The 14,239-nt window shown below is 49.8% G+C and overlaps 42 non-coding genes across 42 annotated transcripts; all 42 read left to right on the top strand.

Moving 5' to 3' along the window:
- Positions 1–210: 210 nt before the first annotated feature.
- On the top strand, positions 211–282 carry TRNAP-AGG (transfer RNA proline (anticodon AGG)). The gene has a single exon. It is a non-coding gene; the product is annotated as a tRNA-Pro (tRNA).
- Positions 283–411: 129 nt separating this feature from the next.
- Positions 412–483, top strand: TRNAP-CGG (transfer RNA proline (anticodon CGG)). The gene has a single exon. It is a non-coding gene; the product is annotated as a tRNA-Pro (tRNA).
- A 396-nt stretch (positions 484–879) lies between these two features.
- On the top strand, positions 880–951 carry TRNAP-AGG (transfer RNA proline (anticodon AGG)). Its single transcript has one exon. It is a non-coding gene; the product is annotated as a tRNA-Pro (tRNA).
- Positions 952–1,197: 246 nt separating this feature from the next.
- TRNAP-AGG (transfer RNA proline (anticodon AGG)) lies at positions 1,198–1,269 on the top strand. Its single transcript has one exon. It is a non-coding gene; the product is annotated as a tRNA-Pro (tRNA).
- Positions 1,270–1,398: 129 nt separating this feature from the next.
- Positions 1,399–1,470, top strand: TRNAP-CGG (transfer RNA proline (anticodon CGG)). Its single transcript has one exon. It is a non-coding gene; the product is annotated as a tRNA-Pro (tRNA).
- Positions 1,471–1,866: 396 nt separating this feature from the next.
- TRNAP-AGG (transfer RNA proline (anticodon AGG)) lies at positions 1,867–1,938 on the top strand. The gene has a single exon. It is a non-coding gene; the product is annotated as a tRNA-Pro (tRNA).
- A 246-nt stretch (positions 1,939–2,184) lies between these two features.
- TRNAP-AGG (transfer RNA proline (anticodon AGG)) lies at positions 2,185–2,256 on the top strand. Its single transcript has one exon. It is a non-coding gene; the product is annotated as a tRNA-Pro (tRNA).
- A 129-nt stretch (positions 2,257–2,385) lies between these two features.
- Positions 2,386–2,457, top strand: TRNAP-CGG (transfer RNA proline (anticodon CGG)). Its single transcript has one exon. It is a non-coding gene; the product is annotated as a tRNA-Pro (tRNA).
- Positions 2,458–2,853: 396 nt separating this feature from the next.
- Positions 2,854–2,925, top strand: TRNAP-AGG (transfer RNA proline (anticodon AGG)). Its single transcript has one exon. It is a non-coding gene; the product is annotated as a tRNA-Pro (tRNA).
- Positions 2,926–3,171: 246 nt separating this feature from the next.
- On the top strand, positions 3,172–3,243 carry TRNAP-AGG (transfer RNA proline (anticodon AGG)). Its single transcript has one exon. It is a non-coding gene; the product is annotated as a tRNA-Pro (tRNA).
- Positions 3,244–3,372: 129 nt separating this feature from the next.
- TRNAP-CGG (transfer RNA proline (anticodon CGG)) lies at positions 3,373–3,444 on the top strand. The gene has a single exon. It is a non-coding gene; the product is annotated as a tRNA-Pro (tRNA).
- A 396-nt stretch (positions 3,445–3,840) lies between these two features.
- TRNAP-AGG (transfer RNA proline (anticodon AGG)) lies at positions 3,841–3,912 on the top strand. Its single transcript has one exon. It is a non-coding gene; the product is annotated as a tRNA-Pro (tRNA).
- Positions 3,913–4,041: 129 nt separating this feature from the next.
- Positions 4,042–4,113, top strand: TRNAP-CGG (transfer RNA proline (anticodon CGG)). The gene has a single exon. It is a non-coding gene; the product is annotated as a tRNA-Pro (tRNA).
- A 396-nt stretch (positions 4,114–4,509) lies between these two features.
- Positions 4,510–4,581, top strand: TRNAP-AGG (transfer RNA proline (anticodon AGG)). Its single transcript has one exon. It is a non-coding gene; the product is annotated as a tRNA-Pro (tRNA).
- Positions 4,582–4,827: 246 nt separating this feature from the next.
- On the top strand, positions 4,828–4,899 carry TRNAP-AGG (transfer RNA proline (anticodon AGG)). The gene has a single exon. It is a non-coding gene; the product is annotated as a tRNA-Pro (tRNA).
- A 129-nt stretch (positions 4,900–5,028) lies between these two features.
- On the top strand, positions 5,029–5,100 carry TRNAP-CGG (transfer RNA proline (anticodon CGG)). Its single transcript has one exon. It is a non-coding gene; the product is annotated as a tRNA-Pro (tRNA).
- Positions 5,101–5,496: 396 nt separating this feature from the next.
- TRNAP-AGG (transfer RNA proline (anticodon AGG)) lies at positions 5,497–5,568 on the top strand. The gene has a single exon. It is a non-coding gene; the product is annotated as a tRNA-Pro (tRNA).
- A 246-nt stretch (positions 5,569–5,814) lies between these two features.
- Positions 5,815–5,886, top strand: TRNAP-AGG (transfer RNA proline (anticodon AGG)). Its single transcript has one exon. It is a non-coding gene; the product is annotated as a tRNA-Pro (tRNA).
- A 129-nt stretch (positions 5,887–6,015) lies between these two features.
- TRNAP-CGG (transfer RNA proline (anticodon CGG)) lies at positions 6,016–6,087 on the top strand. Its single transcript has one exon. It is a non-coding gene; the product is annotated as a tRNA-Pro (tRNA).
- Positions 6,088–6,483: 396 nt separating this feature from the next.
- Positions 6,484–6,555, top strand: TRNAP-AGG (transfer RNA proline (anticodon AGG)). The gene has a single exon. It is a non-coding gene; the product is annotated as a tRNA-Pro (tRNA).
- A 246-nt stretch (positions 6,556–6,801) lies between these two features.
- Positions 6,802–6,873, top strand: TRNAP-AGG (transfer RNA proline (anticodon AGG)). Its single transcript has one exon. It is a non-coding gene; the product is annotated as a tRNA-Pro (tRNA).
- Positions 6,874–7,002: 129 nt separating this feature from the next.
- On the top strand, positions 7,003–7,074 carry TRNAP-CGG (transfer RNA proline (anticodon CGG)). The gene has a single exon. It is a non-coding gene; the product is annotated as a tRNA-Pro (tRNA).
- A 396-nt stretch (positions 7,075–7,470) lies between these two features.
- On the top strand, positions 7,471–7,542 carry TRNAP-AGG (transfer RNA proline (anticodon AGG)). Its single transcript has one exon. It is a non-coding gene; the product is annotated as a tRNA-Pro (tRNA).
- Positions 7,543–7,671: 129 nt separating this feature from the next.
- On the top strand, positions 7,672–7,743 carry TRNAP-CGG (transfer RNA proline (anticodon CGG)). Its single transcript has one exon. It is a non-coding gene; the product is annotated as a tRNA-Pro (tRNA).
- Positions 7,744–8,139: 396 nt separating this feature from the next.
- On the top strand, positions 8,140–8,211 carry TRNAP-AGG (transfer RNA proline (anticodon AGG)). The gene has a single exon. It is a non-coding gene; the product is annotated as a tRNA-Pro (tRNA).
- Positions 8,212–8,457: 246 nt separating this feature from the next.
- TRNAP-AGG (transfer RNA proline (anticodon AGG)) lies at positions 8,458–8,529 on the top strand. Its single transcript has one exon. It is a non-coding gene; the product is annotated as a tRNA-Pro (tRNA).
- A 129-nt stretch (positions 8,530–8,658) lies between these two features.
- On the top strand, positions 8,659–8,730 carry TRNAP-CGG (transfer RNA proline (anticodon CGG)). Its single transcript has one exon. It is a non-coding gene; the product is annotated as a tRNA-Pro (tRNA).
- Positions 8,731–9,126: 396 nt separating this feature from the next.
- On the top strand, positions 9,127–9,198 carry TRNAP-AGG (transfer RNA proline (anticodon AGG)). Its single transcript has one exon. It is a non-coding gene; the product is annotated as a tRNA-Pro (tRNA).
- A 246-nt stretch (positions 9,199–9,444) lies between these two features.
- Positions 9,445–9,516, top strand: TRNAP-AGG (transfer RNA proline (anticodon AGG)). The gene has a single exon. It is a non-coding gene; the product is annotated as a tRNA-Pro (tRNA).
- A 129-nt stretch (positions 9,517–9,645) lies between these two features.
- TRNAP-CGG (transfer RNA proline (anticodon CGG)) lies at positions 9,646–9,717 on the top strand. The gene has a single exon. It is a non-coding gene; the product is annotated as a tRNA-Pro (tRNA).
- A 396-nt stretch (positions 9,718–10,113) lies between these two features.
- TRNAP-AGG (transfer RNA proline (anticodon AGG)) lies at positions 10,114–10,185 on the top strand. The gene has a single exon. It is a non-coding gene; the product is annotated as a tRNA-Pro (tRNA).
- A 246-nt stretch (positions 10,186–10,431) lies between these two features.
- Positions 10,432–10,503, top strand: TRNAP-AGG (transfer RNA proline (anticodon AGG)). The gene has a single exon. It is a non-coding gene; the product is annotated as a tRNA-Pro (tRNA).
- Positions 10,504–10,632: 129 nt separating this feature from the next.
- Positions 10,633–10,704, top strand: TRNAP-CGG (transfer RNA proline (anticodon CGG)). Its single transcript has one exon. It is a non-coding gene; the product is annotated as a tRNA-Pro (tRNA).
- A 396-nt stretch (positions 10,705–11,100) lies between these two features.
- On the top strand, positions 11,101–11,172 carry TRNAP-AGG (transfer RNA proline (anticodon AGG)). The gene has a single exon. It is a non-coding gene; the product is annotated as a tRNA-Pro (tRNA).
- A 129-nt stretch (positions 11,173–11,301) lies between these two features.
- On the top strand, positions 11,302–11,373 carry TRNAP-CGG (transfer RNA proline (anticodon CGG)). The gene has a single exon. It is a non-coding gene; the product is annotated as a tRNA-Pro (tRNA).
- A 714-nt stretch (positions 11,374–12,087) lies between these two features.
- Positions 12,088–12,159, top strand: TRNAP-AGG (transfer RNA proline (anticodon AGG)). Its single transcript has one exon. It is a non-coding gene; the product is annotated as a tRNA-Pro (tRNA).
- A 129-nt stretch (positions 12,160–12,288) lies between these two features.
- On the top strand, positions 12,289–12,360 carry TRNAP-CGG (transfer RNA proline (anticodon CGG)). Its single transcript has one exon. It is a non-coding gene; the product is annotated as a tRNA-Pro (tRNA).
- A 396-nt stretch (positions 12,361–12,756) lies between these two features.
- On the top strand, positions 12,757–12,828 carry TRNAP-AGG (transfer RNA proline (anticodon AGG)). The gene has a single exon. It is a non-coding gene; the product is annotated as a tRNA-Pro (tRNA).
- Positions 12,829–13,074: 246 nt separating this feature from the next.
- On the top strand, positions 13,075–13,146 carry TRNAP-AGG (transfer RNA proline (anticodon AGG)). The gene has a single exon. It is a non-coding gene; the product is annotated as a tRNA-Pro (tRNA).
- Positions 13,147–13,275: 129 nt separating this feature from the next.
- Positions 13,276–13,347, top strand: TRNAP-CGG (transfer RNA proline (anticodon CGG)). Its single transcript has one exon. It is a non-coding gene; the product is annotated as a tRNA-Pro (tRNA).
- A 396-nt stretch (positions 13,348–13,743) lies between these two features.
- Positions 13,744–13,815, top strand: TRNAP-AGG (transfer RNA proline (anticodon AGG)). The gene has a single exon. It is a non-coding gene; the product is annotated as a tRNA-Pro (tRNA).
- Positions 13,816–14,061: 246 nt separating this feature from the next.
- TRNAP-AGG (transfer RNA proline (anticodon AGG)) lies at positions 14,062–14,133 on the top strand. Its single transcript has one exon. It is a non-coding gene; the product is annotated as a tRNA-Pro (tRNA).
- The last annotated feature ends 106 nt before the right edge of the window (positions 14,134–14,239 follow it).

The raw sequence follows: 14,239 nt of genomic DNA, 5'->3' as shown, positions 1-14,239 counted from the left end.
TGTGTCGACTCATTGGTCTAGGGGTATGATCCTCACTTAGGGTTCCTTCCCATCCTTATCATTCCGTGAGCTATCTTTAGTCTTCTCCTTGTTTGTTTTCTGACAGCAGCAGTCCTGTGAATAAATTTGGTGTTGGCAAACGGCCTTTCGACGTTGTCTCAGCTTGGCTCGTTGGTGTTGGCAAACGTCCTTTTGCTGCTGTCTCAGCTTGGCTCGTTGGTCTAGGGGTATGATTCTCGCTTAGGGTGCGAGAGGTCCCGGGTTCAAATCCCGGACGAGCCCACCTTTTGAGAGCATTCCTGTTCATCCAGTTCCATGAGTAGCATGTAGTCTTCTCCTTGTGTGTTTTCTGGCACCAGTATCTGCCAAGACAAAAGTACCTGACACGCCTCAGGAGTATGGCAGAATTCTGGCTCGTTGGTCTAGAGGTATGATTCTCGCTTCGGGTGCGAGAGGCCCCGGGTTTGAATCCCGGACGAGCCCTGTCACCACCTTCATTTGCCGCCCTCACCTCTCATAAATTGGTTTCATCTGCTGTTTACCAGAGCGGTTTGCTTTAAATCACGGACAGAGGTGTTTTCGGAGAAGACTTTACTTTTTGGTTACCTTAATTCAACTCTGAGCATTGTAGAAGTGAAAACCTGCCAATGCTGTCTTCAGTGGAAACGCTGTGTCGACTCATTGGTCTAGGGGTATGATCCTCACTTAGGGTTCCTTCCCAACCGTATCATTCCGTGAGCTATCTTTAGTCTTCTCCTTGTTTGTTTTCTGACAGCAGCAGTCCTGTGAATAAATTTGGTGTTGGCAAACGGCGTTTCGACGTTGTCTCAGCTTGGCTCGTTGGTGTTGGCAAACGTCCTTTTGCTGCTGTCTCAGCTTGGCTCGTTGGTCTAGGGGTATGATTCTCGCTTAGGGTGCGAGAGGTCCCGGGTTCAAATCCCGGACGAGCCCACCTTTTGAGAGCTTTCCTGCTCATCCAGTTCCATGAGTAGCATGTAGTCTTCTCCTTGTGTGTTTTCTGGCACCAGTGTCCAACCTCTTTAGTCTTCTCCTTGTTTGTTTTCTGACAGCAGCGGTGTGGAACCTCTGTCCTGCTCAGTCCTGTGAATAAATTTGGTGTTGGCAAACGGCCTTTCGACGTTGTCTCAGCTTGGCTCGTTGGTGTTGGCAAATGTCCTTTTGTTGCTGTCTCAGCTTGGCTCGTTGGTCTAGGGGTATGATTCTCGCTTAGGGTGCGAGAGGTCCCGGGTTCAAATCCCGGACGAGCCCACCTTTTCAGAGCATTCCTGCTCATCCAGTTCCATGAGTAGCATGTAGTCTTCTACTTGTGTGTTTTCTGGCACCAGTGTCTGCAAAGACAAAAGTACCTGACACGCCTCAGGAGTATGGCTGAATTGTGGCTCGTTGGTCTAGTGGTATGATTCTCGCTTCGGGTGCGAGAGGCCCCGGGTTCGAATCCCGGACGAGCCCTGTCACCACCTTCATTTGCCGCCCTCACCTCTCATAAATCGGTTTCATCTGCTCTTTACCAGAGCGGTTTGCTTTAAGTCACGGACAGAGGTGTTTCCGGAGAAGACTTTACTTTTTGGTTACCTTAATTCAACTCTGAGCATTGTAGAAGTGAAAACCTGCGAATGCTCTCTTCAGTGGAAACGCTGTGTCGACTCATTGGTCTAGGGGTATGATCCTCACTTAGGGTTCCTTCCCATCCTTATCATTCCGTGAGCTATCTTTAGTCTTCTCCTTGTTTGTTTTCTGACAGCAGCAGTCCTGTGAATAAATTTGGTGTTGGCAAACGGCCTTTCGACGTTGTCTCAGCTTGGCTCGTTGGTGTTGGCAAACGTCCTTTTGCTGCTGTCTCAGCTTGGCTCGTTGGTCTAGGGGTATGATTCTCGCTTAGGGTGCGAGAGGTCCCGGGTTCAAATCCCGGACAAGCCCACCTTTTGAGAGTATTCCTGTTCATCCAGTTCCATGAGTAGCATGTAGTCTTCTCCTTGTGTGTTTTCTGGCACCAGTGTCCAACCTCTTTAGTCTTCTCCTTGTTTGTTTTCTGACAGCAGCGGTGTGGAACCTCTGTCCTGCTCAGTCCTGTGAATAAATTTGGTGTTGGCAAACGGCCTTTCGACGTTGTCTCAGCTTGGCTCGTTGGTGTTGGCAAACGTCCTTTTGCTGCTGTCTCAGCTTGGCTGGTTGGTCTAGGGGTATGATTCTCGCTTAGGGTGCGAGAGGTCCCGGGTTCAAATCCCGGACGAGCCCACCTTTTGAGAGCATACCTGCTCATCCAGTTCCATGAGTAGCATGTAGTCTTCTACTTGTGTGTTTTCTGGCACCAGTGTCTGCAAAGACAAAAGTACCTGACACGCCTCAGGAGCATGGCTGAATTGTGGCTCGTTGGTCTAGTGGTATGATTCTCGCTTCGGGTGCGAGAGGCCCCGGGTTCGAATCCTGGACGAGCCCTGTCACCACCTTCATTTGCCGCCCTCACCTCTCATAAATCGGTTTCATCTGCTCTTTACCAGAGCGGTTTGCTTTAAGTCACGGACAGAGGTGTTTCCGGAGAAGACTTTACTTTTTGGTTACCTTAATTCAACTCTGAGCATTGTAGAAGTGAAAACCTGCGAATGCTCTCTTCAGTGGAAACGCTGTGTCGACTAATTGGTCTAGGGGTATGATCCTCACTTAGGGTTCCTTCCCATCCTTATCATTCCGTGAGCTATCTTTAGTCTTCTCCTTGTTTGTTTTCTGACAGCAGCAGTCCTGTGAATAAATTTGGTGTTGGCAAACGGCGTTTCGACGTTGTCTCAGCTTGGCTCGTTGGTGTTGGCAAACGTCCTTTTGCTGCTGTCTCAGCTTGGCTCGTTGGTCTAGGGGTATGATTCTCGCTTAGGGTGCGAGAGGTCCCGGGTTCAAATCCCGGACGAGCCCACCTTTTGAGAGCATTCCTGCTCATCCAGTTCCATGAGTAGCATGTAGTCTTCTCCTTGTGTGTTTTCTGGCACCAGTGTCCAACCTCTTTAGTCTTCTCCTTGTTTGTTTTCTGACAGCAGCGGTGTGGAACCTCTGTCCTGCTCAGTCCTGAGAATAAATTTGGTGTTGGCAAACGGCCTTTCGACGTTGTCTCAGCTTGGCTCGTTGGTGTTGGCAAACGTCCTTTTGCTGCTGTCTCAGCTTGGCTCGTTGGTCTAGGGGTATGATTCTCGCTTAGGGTGCGAAAGGTCCCGGGTTTAAATCCCGGACGAGCCCACCTTTTGAGAGCATACCTGCTCATCCAGTTCCATGAGTAGCATGTAGTCTTCTACTTGTGTGTTTTCTGGCACCAGTGTCTGCAAAGACAAAAGTACCTGACACGCCTCAGGAGTTTGGCTGAATTGTGGCTCGTTGGTCTAGTGGTATGATTCTCGCTTCGGGTGCGAGAAGCCCCGGGTTTGAATCCCGGACGAGCCCTGTCACCACCTTCATTTGCCGCCCTCACCTCTCATAAATCGGTTTCATCTGCTCTTTACCAGAGCGGTTTGCTTTAAGTCACGGACAGAGGTGTTTCCGGAGAAGACTTTACTTTTTGGTTACCTTAATTCAACTCTGAGCATTGTAGAAGTGAAAACCTGCGAATGCTCTCTTCAGTGGAAACGCTGTGTCGACTCATTGGTCTAGGGGTATGATCCTCACTTAGGGTTCCTTCCCATCCTTATCATTCCGTGAGCTATCTTTAGTCTTCTCCTTGTTTGTTTTCTGACAGCAGCAGTCCTGTGAATAAATTTGGTGTTGGCAAACGGCCTTTCGACGTTGTCTCAGCTTGGCTCGTTGGTGTTGGCAAACGTCCTTTTGCTGCTGTCTCAGCTTGGCTCGTTGGTCTAGGGGTATGATTCTCGCTTAGGGTGCGAGAGGTCCCGGGTTCAAATCCCGGACGAGCCCACCTTTTGAGAGCATTCCTGTTCATCCAGTTCCATGAGTAGCATGTAGTCTTCTCCTTGTGTGTTTTCTGGCACCAGTATCTGCCAAGACAAAAGTACCTGACACGCCTCAGGAGTATGGCAGAATTCTGGCTCGTTGGTCTAGAGGTATGATTCTCGCTTCGGGTGCGAGAGGCCCCGGGTTTGAATCCCGGACGAGCCCTGTCACCACCTTCATTTGCCGCCCTCACCTCTCATAAATCGGTTTCATCTGCTGTTTACCAGAGCGGTTTGCTTTAAATCACGGACAGAGGTGTTTTCGGAGAAGACTTTACTTTTTGGTTACCTTAATTCAACTCTGAGCATTGTAGAAGTGAAAACCTGCCAATGCTGTCTTCAGTGGAAACGCTGTGTCGACTCATTGGTCTAGGGGTATGATCCTCACTTAGGGTTCCTTCCCAACCGTATCATTCCGTGAGCTATCTTTAGTCTTCTCCTTGTTTGTTTTCTGACAGCAGCAGTCCTGTGAATAAATTTGGTGTTGGCAAACGGCCTTTCGACGTTGTCTCAGCTTGGCTCGTTGGTGTTGGCAAACGTCCTTTTGCTGCTGTCTCAGCTTGGCTCGTTGGTCTAGGGGTATGATTCTCGCTTAGGGTGCGAGAGGTCCCGGGTTCAAATCCCGGACAAGCCCACCTTTTGAGAGCATTCCTGTTCATCCAGTTCCATGAGTAGCATGTAGTCTTCTCCTTGTGTGTTTTCTGGCACCAGTGTCCAACCTCTTTAGTCTTCTCCTTGTTTGTTTTCTGACAGCAGCGGTGTGGAACCTCTGTCCTGCTCAGTCCTGTGAATAAATTTGGTGTTGGCAAACGGCCTTTCGACGTTGTCTCAGCTTGGCTCGTTGGTGTTGGCAAACGTCCTTTTGCTGCTGTCTCAGCTTGGCTCGTTGGTCTAGGGGTATGATTCTCGCTTAGGGTGCGAGAGGTCCCGGGTTCAAATCCCGGACGAGCCCACCTTTTGAGAGCATTCCTGCTCATCCAGTTCCATGAGTAGCATGTAGTCTTCTACTTGTGTGTTTTCTGGCACCAGTGTCTGCAAAGACAAAAGTACCTGACACGCCTCAGGAGTATGGCTGAATTGTGGCTCGTTGGTCTAGTGGTATGATTCTCGCTTCGGGTGCGAGAGGCCCCGGGTTCGAATCCCGGCCGAGCCCTGTCACCACCTTCATTTGCCGCCCTCACCTCTCATAAATCGGTTTCATCTGCTCTTTACCAGAGCGGTTTGCTTTAAGTCACGGACAGAGGTGTTTCCGGAGAAGACTTTACTTTTTGGTTACCTTAATTCAACTCTGAGCATTGTAGAAGTGAAAACCTGCGAATGCTCTCTTCAGTGGAAACGCTGTGTCGACTCATTGGTCTAGGGGTATGATCCTCACTTAGGGTTCCTTCCCATCCTTATCATTCCGTGAGCTATCTTTAGTCTTCTCCTTGTTTGTTTTCTGACAGCAGCAGTCCTGTGAATAAATTTGGTGTTGGCAAACGGCCTTTCGACGTTGTCTCAGCTTGGCTCGTTGGTGTTGGCAAACGTCCTTTTGCTGCTGTCTCAGCTTGGCTCGTTGGTCTAGGGGTATGATTCTCGCTTAGGGTGCGAGAGGTCCCGGGTTCAAATCCCGGACAAGCCCACCTTTTGAGAGCATTCCTGTTCATCCAGTTCCATGAGTAGCATGTAGTCTTCTCCTTGTGTGTTTTCTGGCACCAGTGTCCAACCTCTTTAGTCTTCTCCTTGTTTGTTTTCTGACAGCAGCGGTGTGGAACCTCTGTCCTGCTCAGTCCTGTGAATAAATTTGGTGTTGGCAAACGGCCTTTCGACGTTGTCTCAGCTTGGCTCGTTGGTGTTGGCAAACGTCCTTTTGCTGCTGTCTCAGCTTGGCTCGTTGGTCTAGGGGTATGATTCTCGCTTAGGGTGCGAGAGGTCCCGGGTTCAAATCCCGGACGAGCCCACCTTTTGAGAGCATACCTGCTCATCCAGTTCCATGAGTAGCATGTAGTCTTCTACTTGTGTGTTTTCTGGCACCAGTGTCTGCAAAGACAAAAGTACCTGACACGCCTCAGGAGCATGGCTGAATTGTGGCTCGTTGGTCTAGTGGTATGATTCTCGCTTCGGGTGCGAGAGGCCCCGGGTTCGAATCCTGGACGAGCCCTGTCACCACCTTCATTTGCCGCCCTCACCTCTCATAAATCGGTTTCATCTGCTCTTTACCAGAGCGGTTTGCTTTAAGTCACGGACAGAGGTGTTTCCGGAGAAGACTTTACTTTTTGGTTACCTTAATTCAACTCTGAGCATTGTAGAAGTGAAAACCTGCCAATGCTCTCTTCAGTGGAAACGCTGTGTCGACTAATTGGTCTAGGGGTATGATCCTCACTTAGGGTTCCTTCCCATCCTTATCATTCCGTGAGCTATCTTTAGTCTTCTCCTTGTTTGTTTTCTGACAGCAGCAGTCCTGTGAATAAATTTGGTGTTGGCAAACGGCGTTTCGACGTTGTCTCAGCTTGGCTCGTTGGTGTTGGCAAACGTCCTTTTGCTGCTGTCTCAGCTTGGCTCGTTGGTCTAGGGGTATGATTCTCGCTTAGGGTGCGAGAGGTCCCGGGTTCAAATCCCGGACGAGCCCACCTTTTGAGAGCATTCCTGCTCATCCAGTTCCATGAGTAGCATGTAGTCTTCTCCTTGTGTGTTTTCTGGCACCAGTGTCCAACCTCTTTAGTCTTCTCCTTGTTTGTTTTCTGACAGCAGCGGTGTGGAACCTCTGTCCTGCTCAGTCCTGAGAATAAATTTGGTGTTGGCAAACGGCCTTTCGACGTTGTCTCAGCTTGGCTCGTTGGTGTTGGCAAACGTCCTTTTGCTGCTGTCTCAGCTTGGCTCGTTGGTCTAGGGGTATGATTCTCGCTTAGGGTGCGAAAGGTCCCGGGTTTAAATCCCGGACGAGCCCACCTTTTGAGAGCATACCTGCTCATCCAGTTCCATGAGTAGCATGTAGTCTTCTACTTGTGTGTTTTCTGGCACCAGTGTCTGCAAAGACAAAAGTACCTGACACGCCTCAGGAGTTTGGCTGAATTGTGGCTCGTTGGTCTAGTGGTATGATTCTCGCTTCGGGTGCGAGAAGCCCCGGGTTCGAATCCCGGACGAGCCCTGTCACCACCTTCATTTGCCGCCCTCACCTCTCATAAATCGGTTTCATCTGCTCTTTACCAGAGCGGTTTGCTTTAAGTCACGGACAGAGGTGTTTCCGGAGAAGACTTTACTTTTTGGTTACCTTAATTCAACTCTGAGCATTGTAGAAGTGAAAACCTGCGAATGCTCTCTTCAGTGGAAACGCTGTGTCGACTCATTGGTCTAGGGGTATGATCCTCACTTAGGGTTCCTTCCCATCCTTATCATTCCGTGAGCTATCTTTAGTCTTCTCCTTGTTTGTTTTCTGACAGCAGCAGTCCTGTGAATAAATTTGGTGTTGGCAAACGGCCTTTCGACGTTGTCTCAGCTTGGCTCGTTGGTGTTGGCAAACGTCCTTTTGCTGCTGTCTCAGCTTGGCTCGTTGGTCTAGGGGTATGATTCTCGCTTAGGGTGCGAGAGGTCCCGGGTTCAAATCCCGGACGAGCCCACCTTTTGAGAGCATTCCTGTTCATCCAGTTCCATGAGTAGCATGTAGTCTTCTCCTTGTGTGTTTTCTGGCACCAGTATCTGCCAAGACAAAAGTACCTGACACGCCTCAGGAGTATGGCAGAATTCTGGCTCGTTGGTCTAGAGGTATGATTCTCGCTTCGGGTGCGAGAGGCCCCGGGTTTGAATCCCGGACGAGCCCTGTCACCACCTTCATTTGCCGCCCTCACCTCTCATAAATCGGTTTCATCTGCTGTTTACCAGAGCGGTTTGCTTTAAATCACGGACAGAGGTGTTTTCGGAGAAGACTTTACTTTTTGGTTACCTTAATTCAACTCTGAGCATTGTAGAAGTGAAAACCTGCCAATGCTGTCTTCAGTGGAAACGCTGTGTCGACTCATTGGTCTAGGGGTATGATCCTCACTTAGGGTTCCTTCCCAACCGTATCATTCCGTGAGCTATCTTTAGTCTTCTCCTTGTTTGTTTTCTGACAGCAGCAGTCCTGTGAATAAATTTGGTGTTGGCAAACGGCCTTTCGACGTTGTCTCAGCTTGGCTCGTTGGTGTTGGCAAACGTCCTTTTGCTGCTGTCTCAGCTTGGCTCGTTGGTCTAGGGGTATGATTCTCGCTTAGGGTGCGAGAGGTCCCGGGTTCAAATCCCGGACAAGCCCACCTTTTGAGAGCATTCCTGTTCATCCAGTTCCATGAGTAGCATGTAGTCTTCTCCTTGTGTGTTTTCTGGCACCAGTGTCCAACCTCTTTAGTCTTCTCCTTGTTTGTTTTCTGACAGCAGCGGTGTGGAACCTCTGTCCTGCTCAGTCCTGTGAATAAATTTGGTGTTGGCAAACGGCCTTTCGACGTTGTCTCAGCTTGGCTCGTTGGTGTTGGCAAACGTCCTTTTGCTGCTGTCTCAGCTTGGCTCGTTGGTCTAGGGGTATGATTCTCGCTTAGGGTGCGAGAGGTCCCGGGTTCAAATCCCGGACGAGCCCACCTTTTGAGAGCATTCCTGCTCATCCAGTTCCATGAGTAGCATGTAGTCTTCTACTTGTGTGTTTTCTGGCACCAGTGTCTGCAAAGACAAAAGTACCTGACACGCCTCAGGAGTATGGCTGAATTGTGGCTCGTTGGTCTAGTGGTATGATTCTCGCTTCGGGTGCGAGAGGCCCCGGGTTCGAATCCCGGCCGAGCCCTGTCACCACCTTCATTTGCCGCCCTCACCTCTCATAAATCGGTTTCATCTGCTCTTTACCAGAGCGGTTTGCTTTAAGTCACGGACAGAGGTGTTTCCGGAGAAGACTTTACTTTTTGGTTACCTTAATTCAACTCTGAGCATTGTAGAAGTGAAAACCTGCGAATGCTCTCTTCAGTGGAAACGCTGTGTCGACTCATTGGTCTAGGGGTATGATCCTCACTTAGGGTTCCTTCCCATCCTTATCATTCCGTGAGCTATCTTTAGTCTTCTCCTTGTTTGTTTTCTGACAGCAGCAGTCCTGTGAATAAATTTGGTGTTGGCAAACGGCCTTTCGACGTTGTCTCAGCTTGGCTCGTTGGTGTTGGCAAACGTCCTTTTGCTGCTGTCTCAGCTTGGCTCGTTGGTCTAGGGGTATGATTCTCGCTTAGGGTGCGAGAGGTCCCGGGTTCAAATCCCGGACAAGCCCACCTTTTGAGAGCATTCCTGTTCATCCAGTTCCATGAGTAGCATGTAGTCTTCTCCTTGTGTGTTTTCTGGCACCAGTGTCCAACCTCTTTAGTCTTCTCCTTGTTTGTTTTCTGACAGCAGCGGTGTGGAACCTCTGTCCTGCTCAGTCCTGTGAATAAATTTGTTGTCGGCAAACGGCCTTTCGACGTTGTCTCAGCTTGGCTCGTTGGTGTTGGCAAACGTCCTTTTGCTGCTGTCTCAGCTTGGCTCGTTGGTCTAGGGGTATGATTCTCGCTTAGGGTGCGAGAGGTCCCGGGTTCAAATCCCGGACGAGCCCACCTTTTGAGAGCATACCTGCTCATCCAGTTCCATGAGTAGCATGTAGTCTTCTACTTGTGTGTTTTCTGGCACCAGTGTCTGCAAAGACAAAAGTACCTGACACGCCTCAGGAGCATGGCTGAATTGTGGCTCGTTGGTCTAGTGGTATGATTCTCGCTTCGGGTGCGAGAGGCCCCGGGTTCGAATCCTGGACGAGCCCTGTCACCACCTTCATTTGCCGCCCTCACCTCTCATAAATCGGTTTCATCTGCTCTTTACCAGAGCGGTTTGCTTTAAGTCACGGACAGAGGTGTTTCCGGAGAAGACTTTACTTTTTGGTTACCTTAATTCAACTCTGAGCATTGTAGAAGTGAAAACCTGCCAATGCTCTCTTCAGTGGAAACGCTGTGTCGACTAATTGGTCTAGGGGTATGATCCTCACTTAGGGTTCCTTCCCATCCTTATCATTCCGTGAGCTATCTTTAGTCTTCTCCTTGTTTGTTTTCTGACAGCAGCAGTCCTGTGAATAAATTTGGTGTTGGCAAACGGCGTTTCGACGTTGTCTCAGCTTGGCTCGTTGGTGTTGGCAAACGTCCTTTTGCTGCTGTCTCAGCTTGGCTCGTTGGTCTAGGGGTATGATTCTCGCTTAGGGTGCGAGAGGTCCCGGGTTCAAATCCCGGACGAGCCCACCTTTTGAGAGCATTCCTGCTCATCCAGTTCCATGAGTAGCATGTAGTCTTCTCCTTGTGTGTTTTCTGGCACCAGTGTCCAACCTCTTTAGTCTTCTCCTTGTTTGTTTTCTGACAGCAGCGGTGTGGAACCTCTGTCCTGCTCAGTCCTGAGAATAAATTTGGTGTTGGCAAACGGCCTTTCGACGTTGTCTCAGCTTGGCTCGTTGGTGTTGGCAAACGTCCTTTTGCTGCTGTCTCAGCTTGGCTCGTTGGTCTAGGGGTATGATTCTCGCTTAGGGTGCGAAAGGTCCCGGGTTTAAATCCCGGACGAGCCCACCTTTTGAGAGCATACCTGCTCATCCAGTTCCATGAGTAGCATGTAGTCTTCTACTTGTGTGTTTTCTGGCACCAGTGTCTGCAAAGACAAAAGTACCTGACACGCCTCAGGAGTTTGGCTGAATTGTGGCTCGTTGGTCTAGTGGTATGATTCTCGCTTCGGGTGCGAGAAGCCCCGGGTTCGAATCCCGGACGAGCCCTGTCACCACCTTCATTTGCCGCCCTCACCTCTCATAAATCGGTTTCATCTGCTCTTTACCAGAGCGGTTTGCTTTAAGTCACGGACAGAGGTGTTTCCGGAGAAGACTTTACTTTTTGGTTACCTTAATTCAACTCTGAGCATTGTAGAAGTGAAAACCTGCGAATGCTCTCTTCAGTGGAAACGCTGTGTCGACTCATTGGTCTAGGGGTATGATCCTCACTTAGGGTTCCTTCCCATCCTTATCATTCCGTGAGCTATCTTTAGTCTTCTCCTTGTTTGTTTTCTGACAGCAGCAGTCCTGTGAATAAATTTGGTGTTGGCAAACGGCCTTTCGACGTTGTCTCAGCTTGGCTCGTTGGTGTTGGCAAACGTCCTTTTGCTGCTGTCTCAGCTTGGCTCGTTGGTCTAGGGGTATGATTCTCGCTTAGGGTGCGAGAGGTCCCGGGTTCAAATCCCGGACGAGCCCACCTTTTGAGAGCATTCCTGTTCATCCAGTTCCATGAGTAGCATGTAGTCTTCTCCTTGTGTGTTTTCTGGCACCAGTATCTGCCAAGACAAAAGTACCTGACACGCCTCAGGAGTATGGCAGAATTCTGGCTCGTTGGTCTAGAGGTATGATTCTCGCTTCGGGTGCGAGAGGCCCCGGGTTTGAATCCCGGACGAGCCCTGTCACCACCTTCATTTGCCGCCCTCACCTCTCATAAATCGGTTTCATCTGCTGTTTACCAGAGCGGTTTGCTTTAAATCACGGACAGAGGTGTTTTCGGAGAAGACTTTACTTTTTGGTTACCTTAATTCAACTCTGAGCATTGTAGAAGTGAAAACCTGCCAATGCTGTCTTCAGTGGAAACGCTGTGTCGACTCATTGGTCTAGGGGTATGATCCTCACTTAGGGTTCCTTCCCAACCGTATCATTCCGTGAGCTATCTTTAGTCTTCTCCTTGTTTGTTTTCTGACAGCAGCAGTCCTGTGAATAAATTTGGTGTTGGCAAACGGCCTTTCGACGTTGTCTCAGCTTGGCTCGTTGGTGTTGGCAAACGTCCTTTTGCTGCTGTCTCAGCTTGGCTCGTTGGTCTAGGGGTATGATTCTCGCTTAGGGTGCGAGAGGTCCCGGGTTCAAATCCCAGACAAGCCCACCTTTTGAGAGCATTCCTGTTCATCCAGTTCCATGAGTAGCATGTAGTCTTCTCCTTGTGTGTTTTCTGGCACCAGTGTCCAACCTCTTTAGTCTTCTCCTTGTTTGTTTTCTGACAGCAGCGGTGTGGAACCTCTGTCCTGCTCAGTCCTGTGAATAAATTTGGTGTTGGCAAACGGCCTTTCGACGTTGTCTCAGCTTGGCTCGTTGGTGTTGGCAAACGTCCTTTTGCTGCTGTCTTAGCTTGGCTCGTTGGTCTAGGGGTATGATTCTCGCTTAGGGTGCGAGAGGTCCCGGGTTCAAATCCCGGACGAGCCCACCTTTTGAGAGCATTCCTGCTCATCCAGTTCCATGAGTAGCATGTAGTCTTCTACTTGTGTGTTTTCTGGCACCAGTGTCTGCAAAGACAAAAGTACCTGACACGCCTCAGGAGTATGGCTGAATTGTGGCTCGTTGGTCTAGTGGTATGATTCTCGCTTCGGGTGCGAGAGGCCCCGGGTTCGAATCCCGGCCGAGCCCTGTCACCACCTTCATTTGCCGCCCTCACCTCTCATAAATCGGTTTCATCTGCTCTTTACCAGAGCGGTTTGCTTTAAGTCACGGACAGAGGTGTTTCCGGAGAAGACTTTACTTTTTGGTTACCTTAATTCAACTCTGAGCATTGTAGAAGTGAAAACCTGCGAATGCTCTCTTCAGTGGAAACGCTGTGTCGACTCATTGGTCTAGGGGTATGATCCTCACTTAGGGTTCCTTCCCATCCTTATCATTCCGTGAGCTATCTTTAGTCTTCTCCTTGTTTGTTTTCTGACAGCAGCAGTCCTGTGAATAAATTTGGTGTTGGCAAACGGCCTTTCGACGTTGTCTCAGCTTGGCTCGTTGGTGTTGGCAAACGTCCTTTTGCTGCTGTCTCAGCTTGGCTCGTTGGTCTAGGGGTATGATTCTCGCTTAGGGTGCGAGAGGTCCCGGGTTCAAATCCCGGACAAGCCCACCTTTTGAGAGCATTCCTGTTCATCCAGTTCCATGAGTAGCATGTAGTCTTCTCCTTGTGTGTTTTCTGGCACCAGTGTCCAACCTCTTTAGTCTTCTCCTTGTTTGTTTTCTGACAGCAGCGGTGTGGAACCTCTGTCCTGCTCAGTCCTGTGAATAAATTTGGTGTTGGCAAACGGCCTTTCGACGTTGTCTCAGCTTGGCTCGTTGGTGTTGGCAAACGTCCTTTTGCTGCTGTCTCAGCTTGGCTCGTTGGTCTAGGGGTATGATTCTCGCTTAGGGTGCGAGAGGTCCCGGGTTCAAATCCCGGACGAGCCCACCTTTTGAGAGCATACCTGCTCATCCAGTTCCATGAGTAGCATGTAGTCTTCTACTTGTGTGTTTTCTGGCACCAGTGTCTGCAAAGACAAAAGTACCTGACACGCCTCAGGAGCATGGCTGAATTGTGGCTCGTTGGTCTAGTGGTATGATTCTCGCTTCGGGTGCGAGAGGCCCCGGGTTCGAATCCTGGACGAGCCCTGTCACCACCTTCATTTGCCGCCCTCACCTCTCATAAATCGGTTTCATCTGCTCTTTACCAGAGCGGTTTGCTTTAAGTCACGGACAGAGGTGTTTCCGGAGAAGACTTTACTTTTTGGTTACCTTAATTCAACTCTGAGCATTGTAGAAGTGAAAACCTGCCAATGCTCTCTTCAGTGGAAACGCTGTGTCGACTAATTGGTCTAGGGGTATGATCCTCACTTAGGGTTCCTTCCCATCCTTATCATTCCGTGAGCTATCTTTAGTCTTCTCCTTGTTTGTTTTCTGACAGCAGCAGTCCTGTGAATAAATTTGGTGTTGGCAAACGGCGTTTCGACGTTGTCTCAGCTTGGCTCGTTGGTGTTGGCAAACGTCCTTTTGCTGCTGTCTCAGCTTGGCTCGTTGGTCTAGGGGTATGATTCTCGCTTAGGGTGCGAGAGGTCCCGGGTTCAAATCCCGGACGAGCCCACCTTTTGAGAGCATTCCTGCTCATCCAGTTCCATGAGTAGCATGTAGTCTTCTCCTTGTGTGTTTTCTGGCACCAGTGTCCAACCTCTTTAGTCTTCTCCTTGTTTGTTTTCTGACAGCAGCGGTGTGGAACCTCTGTCCTGCTCAGTCCTGAGAATAAATTTGGTGTTGGCAAACGGCCTTTCGACGTTGTCTCAGCTTGGCTCGTTGGTGTTGGCAAACGTCCTTTTGCTGCTGTCTCAGCTTGGCTCGTTGGTCTAGGGGTATGATTCTCGCTTAGGGTGCGAAAGGTCCCGGGTTTAAATCCCGGACGAGCCCACCTTTTGAGAGCATACCTGCTCATCCAGTTCCATGAGTAGCATGTAGTCTTCTCCTTGTGTGTTTTCTGGCACCAGTATCTGCCAAGACAAAAGTACCTGACACG

Source organism: Hyla sarda, chromosome 6 (genome assembly GCF_029499605.1).
Source record: "Hyla sarda isolate aHylSar1 chromosome 6, aHylSar1.hap1, whole genome shotgun sequence".
Taxonomy (NCBI): Eukaryota; Metazoa; Chordata; class Amphibia; order Anura; family Hylidae; genus Hyla; species Hyla sarda.
The sequence above is the reverse complement of the archived record's forward strand: the minus strand, read 5'-3'. Positions and strand labels throughout refer to the sequence as shown.